Source organism: Lates calcarifer, unplaced genomic scaffold (genome assembly GCF_001640805.2).
Source record: "Lates calcarifer isolate ASB-BC8 unplaced genomic scaffold, TLL_Latcal_v3 _unitig_3868_quiver_3271, whole genome shotgun sequence".
In the NCBI taxonomy this organism is placed as follows: domain Eukaryota; kingdom Metazoa; phylum Chordata; class Actinopteri; family Centropomidae; genus Lates; species Lates calcarifer.
Window position 1 is genome coordinate 8,556 of NW_026116579.1, and position 5,929 is coordinate 14,484.

Genomic DNA, 5,929 nt, shown 5'->3' on the forward strand with positions numbered 1-5,929 from the left:
AACTCTGTCTCTGTCTTTGCTCTGACTCTGGTATAAAATGTCTTCAGCAGTTTCAGATGAAGACCTGACTCTTTAAACTGAGAAATGTAAACACAGAGCAGACCTATCTGTGTGAACAGTTGATTTAACTGAATATAAGCTTTGACTTATATTCAGGTAGTTTTACTCTCAAAACAACTTAGAACTAATTTAGCAAACAGTTAACTTCAGTTAACTCCCATTTTTAAAAGAAGATTTTGTAAGTTTTGCTGAGGCAAACAGCGCCCTCTGCAGCCACAAGTGGTAATTACAGGACGCTGGGGCATTAAATTCTGTTGGGCTCAGAGAGTGAGCAGTTACAGGTACTGGAAGCACAGGACCCCTACAGCAGGGGCGTTGCTTGGCATAAAGCCTGAGCTCTACTGGGCCTGTGCCCCCCCCCCCAAATCTCTCCCATCTGGATTATCAGATTGTTTGATTGGTGATGTCATTTCACTGCGATATCACCAGGGAAACGGGTGATGAACCAATTACTGAGCTGAGAAGTGCTGACGTCACGCGTGATGTCACCAGTTCTCACAAACCGAGATGGTATCTAGAGCCTCTTCACTGCGTTTACTTCGTACACTCTCCTTCACCGGAGGAGACTCGGGGTGACTGGTGGTCAGACGCCATGGTCCCGGCTGCAGGCCACGGCAGCCCTGGACCTGAGTCGGATGCATCCATCCATGCATCAGACCATGACGTATACATCCATCTAATGTATTTCCCGTGGTCTCGACTCGGCCTCTGCGCATCTGATCTTCAGATGCGATCTGAGCACCAGACCTAGAGGCGCAGGTGCCTAGAGTCCCTGTGGTGAGGAAGTGGACCCGCGGACTGACTGTCTGACAGTCGGTCCGTTGAAGGGGGGGGGGGGTCTCCCCTCTCTCCCTCCCTCCCTCCACACACAAACACCAACATAACAGATTTTTGCTGTTTTTACAAAAACAGTAGCAACTGTAAATTTCAGCAACACCGAGATACCGTTCATTTTACACTAACATAATGGCAGCCATCTGTAGTTTGTAGTAACGTCCGAATGCCAGTAGATGGCAGTAGCATACTGTATAGCTGTAAATATTTATTGATAATCAATTCTCATTTATTTTTTTCTGTTATTTCTATATGTTAATGTTACTGTTTGTCAGTAAAATACAGTTGAATTTACAGCCTATGTGTGGAAGAAATAATTACAGAATGTTGTTTTGAGGCAGCAGAGGAACTTGCATGTGCATACTGTGTGATGAGTTTTGAAGACGTGAACTCAGTATTGAGAAATGCATGTTAGCAACTGTAAAAATAGATAAAAAAATAAGTTTAAAAAATACATAAAATACTGCATGCTTTTTGTTGATGCAACAGGAATAAAAATTCCTGCAATATAAGCATGATGGCATGTACAGTGTACCTGTCGTGATGTCCAGCAGCTGGCATTGCTGCTCGATGTCCTCTGCTTCATGTTCACCTAACATTATCTCCAGGATCCTACAGATCTCATCAGCAACAGCTGACAGTCGCTTCTGTACAACTGTCCTCAACTGCTCAGGTAACATTTCTGGAAGGAGGAAGGAAACATTGCACACGCAAACTGATATAACCTCACCCATCGCTCACCCATTTTTTTTGCATATGCCCTGTTAAATAAAAGGTTGATAGGCTTCAGGGGTAAGAAGTTGACTGCCTAAAATGACTGCCTTCATCTTGTGTTTCCAAACCTGACGTGTGCAGCATCTTCCTCTCCACAACAGTAAATATCTCCTCCGCAGCTGCAGCCAGTCTCTCTGCGACCAGCGTCCTCACCACCTGCATTTTACACATGATTCACCGACAAGAGTCTTTTCTTCAGCCTCTGATCTTCAGCTGCAGCAGCCACAGACTCACTTCAGCATGCACAACAAACTAACAGCTCTGAGAGAGAAGAGGAGTCATTCTACTTCCGCCGGAAACTCCTCTTCTTCCTCTCTCCATGTAAATCTGTCCACCACACTGTCATGGTTATTTCTTGCATTAATATTAACCTATGTATTAATGCCAATGTGTGGTGAGTCTCACATGTATCAGTTTCATCTCTGCTCTGTACACAGTCCATTCATTAATTCAATTCATGCTTCTGTCTGGCTTTGTGTTTGTATATGTGGTTTTTTGTCTGATTATATTTGCTTTTCTCTCTGCTGTACTCACTTCTCTAGCAAAAGAGAACTTGATGTCAATGAGATTCCCTGATGAAGTAAACGTTATATATTAATGTACAACAACTTTACTTGCTTTTAACTAAAGTAATAATCAAAGTAATAACTAATTCTCACATGCAGTTACCCATAGTCAAATTGCATGCATGTTTCCTTAAATCTGCACTTCCATGCACATTAAGCAAGTATGTGATGATAAACTTGACTAAATGCCTATATACTGAGGCATTTTACATCACTCATAAATTGCATTGACATGGGGAAGCTTTGTAACCAACAAAGAGTCATGTCACTTCATAGAAACATCATACTTTTACTAACAGGAGTGACACACAAAGGTTTTTTAAAACTCAGTGTTCATCAGGGATGTCGTGTGCATTTTTGCAAAAACACAAATAGACAAATATTGAATGTTCAGTTTGCACCGTTGGTCTTGAGTGAACTGGCTGACACACACAGACAGTTGCATGACGTGCGGATCTATGTCATCGTCACTGCAGGCCAGGCTGAAGGCCGGAGCTTTGGTGCCACGTTAATGATTGAAAAGCTCGCTCCAGATTTGCAAAAAATTGGATTTTTATCAGACATAGGATTCCTGTAGGGTTTGAGTTTCCATTAAGTGACACATTTGGCAATAAATGTAGTTCACTCAGTGACAGCCATGACAAAATTAATGTCTGCACTCTGGTTTAACTACACTCAAGATAAATGATTCGGGTCTTCACTAGAGTTTACAGGGTCAGACAAAACCTATGATGCATTTGATGTCTCAGGATACAGTGTGAAATTGTGCAGATGGCTGAGATGAGCATGTTTTAGGTCAAATATTAATTTCATTTTCTGTTTATTTTTGTAAGAGCAAAAATATAGGTCATTGAATTAATAGCCTAAATGTTTGCAGTGCTCTTCCTCAGATGTTCCTCTATACAAATACCTCAAAAAGAACACACAACAATGTAACACACAAACAATGATGCAATTAAAATGCCATAAAAACATAATGAAAAGTACACAAGCATCATCAGATTACTATTACCACCTATTACTACTGATAACAGGAGTAAACTGGAGTAAACGTCCATAAATTCACTTAGAAATCAATGAAAATAGACGCTCTGTTTGATACACAAGTTTTCTTCAGTATCAAAATATTCCAGTGGTAGCTGCATTCCTCACAGAAACTACTAATAGCTAATTTGGCATATTTTTAATGGTGCCAGTTTGCCAAAATGTAAACAAATTTAACTTTAAAAAACAGAGCTCACATTGTAGCCTACAGCTAGCTAGGTAACCATTTCCATGTCAATGTTACAGCAAAAAATATACTTTAAATACCAAAAGTAACAGTAGACTTCTTATTATGCATAATGGCCCATTTTCTAATCATGTTTATTGGTTGATTATCTGCAGGTTAACTACTAACTGAAGTCATCAACTTAATATGGAAATGCTCAAGTAAAACACACAATCACAAATTAAGTAGAGTATGCCTACTTTAGTAAATGTATGAAGTTACTTTGCACCACTGTTCAAAACTATGTCGAATTCTGTAGTAATTGGCAAATTGGTAATTTACTACAGAGTTTAAATAGATTACATGTGGTGGAAGTGGTGGGAAGTAACTTACTCACTTTAAGTAGGCTAATGTTCTTACGTACAGTTTTAGGTACCCTTCTTTACTTGAGCATTTAATTATCTGTAACTTAAAACTTTTTTACTTGTCTGTATTTCAGAAGAAAACATTGTATATTTAACAACAGTACAGTACATTTATCTGATGATTAGGCTGCCTGGAGTACATTGTGCTGATGATACAGCTGTTCTTTTTCCTAAGTAAAGTTCTGAATGCAGGAGTTTTACTTGTAATTGAGTATTTTTACTTTGAGATACTTTTACTTAGGTAAAGGATCTTAGTTGTTTCTTCCACCTCTGGAGAGTGAGGTATTTACTATATGTGATGCTGACTGAGTATGGTACAGTCCAGAGTCATTGTGTAGTGCGGTAAAACACGAGCTGAGTAATTTGATACGTTTTTTATTAAAAAATATTCAAAAAGTGTTTTAAAAATACTTTCTATAACTCTTAAAAATACATTACTATTACACTTGAAATAACATATCAAAGCTGTGAATGATGTTGTCATTCAACACAGCAACTACATGCAAACAGTCACTCGCTAGTCCTTTTCCAGGAGTCTGAAACAATTGTAATTATCATGTTTTTCTAAATTCAAAATGGGTCTTTAGAGGTGCTGCTGGGCATCCTGGATAGTGCTTTCACTCAGTGTCACTCAGGGCTCACAGAGTTCAGTGTCCAAATGGCACCAGTGACAATTTCCTGTTGATCTTTTCTGCTTCTCCTGAGGATCAGTTAGACATGAATACAATAGGGCCACCAGAGGAACGTTGTTATGATCTGGAAGAGACTCCGTTCCATTAGTCTTTATCATCTGAGTTCATTGCTCACACTCCCTTTTTGTTCTGCAGACTCAGAGCTCCGTTCACAACAGTAAGGGATGATACTGACAGTGACCAGAGGCACGGTGGCGCTCTTACAAAAGGACAGCAGGTAGAACAGGGCCGCGGTGTGTGTGTGGGAGGCTTGAAGGAGTCCAAACAGGTGCAGCAGGAGCAGAGAGCTGATGACACAGCCTGCTTTGACCAATGCGCTGCTGGCTCTTCTTGGTCTCGGTGTAGAGAGGTGAGTGGCAGGCCCAGGCCCAGGCCGAACAGGGTGCCATGTTACGCAGCAGGCTGGCGAAGGGCGTGGTGTCCAGGTGGAACCCACTCGGGCCTTGACGCCACCACTTCTGGGCTTTCTCCCAGGGTCCACAGCAGGTCCACACCCAGAGCTTTGAGCAGGATGTAAAAAACCGACAGCGAAGGAGGTCAGGAAGAGGGTGGTGTAGAAGTACTTCTTCATGCTGGCACTGTAGATCCACTGAGTTCTGTTGAAGGCTTCAGCGACTATCATACCTGAGAACAACACAGATTGAAAAGCCCATGTCAATATAAGCTAAGGAGACACGTCCTCCCACACTTTTATTGTTTCAGGTTGATTTTCTTACTGAAATCTCTGTGAATATTCACCTTATACTGCAAGAAATGCTGGGCTGATAACAGTATTGATAAGAGTAATGCCACTACATGGCTTTTAAACACTTTTTTTTTTTACCCTGGCTTCTGTCTCTCAGGCTACATACAGGCTGGCCTTCCTTATTTGATTTTGTGAATACCTGTAGATACTAATCAGGGCTGAAAAAACTTTCACAAACTTTCACACAATCACTTAATTAACTTTTCTTTACAGTTACTATTGCCCCCCAAAAATGCTTGATTTGCTAGGTGCTAAAACCCTGCAAACCCAGAGAACTAACCTCTATACTTGACAGTTATTCTCAGTCTGCTCCTAATGGCTTATTCAATTGTCTACTGAAGTTATGTATTAAAATGTGTCCATGCTGACCTGTGATGACACCAGCAATGACCTGGTGGGAAAGTGTGCGGCGATGAAGACCCTGGAAAGACAGACACACACCTGGACCCCCCAAAACAGAGTCCACAGAACGGCCTTCAGATACCTGTCAAAATAAAACAATAAACAAATTATAATTTCTGTTGTGGAAAATGCAAAACCTCAAAAAGTCAGGTGAAATTCATTCTTCAATCTGGCCTTTGCTGGTCTTGCCCCAGAACAAGCAAGTCAGTGTTTTAATAAAG

At 40.8% G+C, this 5,929-nt stretch overlaps 1 pseudogene; it reads right to left on the bottom strand.

Annotated features, from left to right (window-relative positions):
• Positions 1 to 4,236: 4,236 nt before the first annotated feature.
• LOC108894830 (glucose-6-phosphatase catalytic subunit 1-like) lies at positions 4,237 to 5,845 on the bottom strand (annotated as a pseudogene).
• Between the last annotated feature and the right edge of the window lie 84 nt (positions 5,846 to 5,929).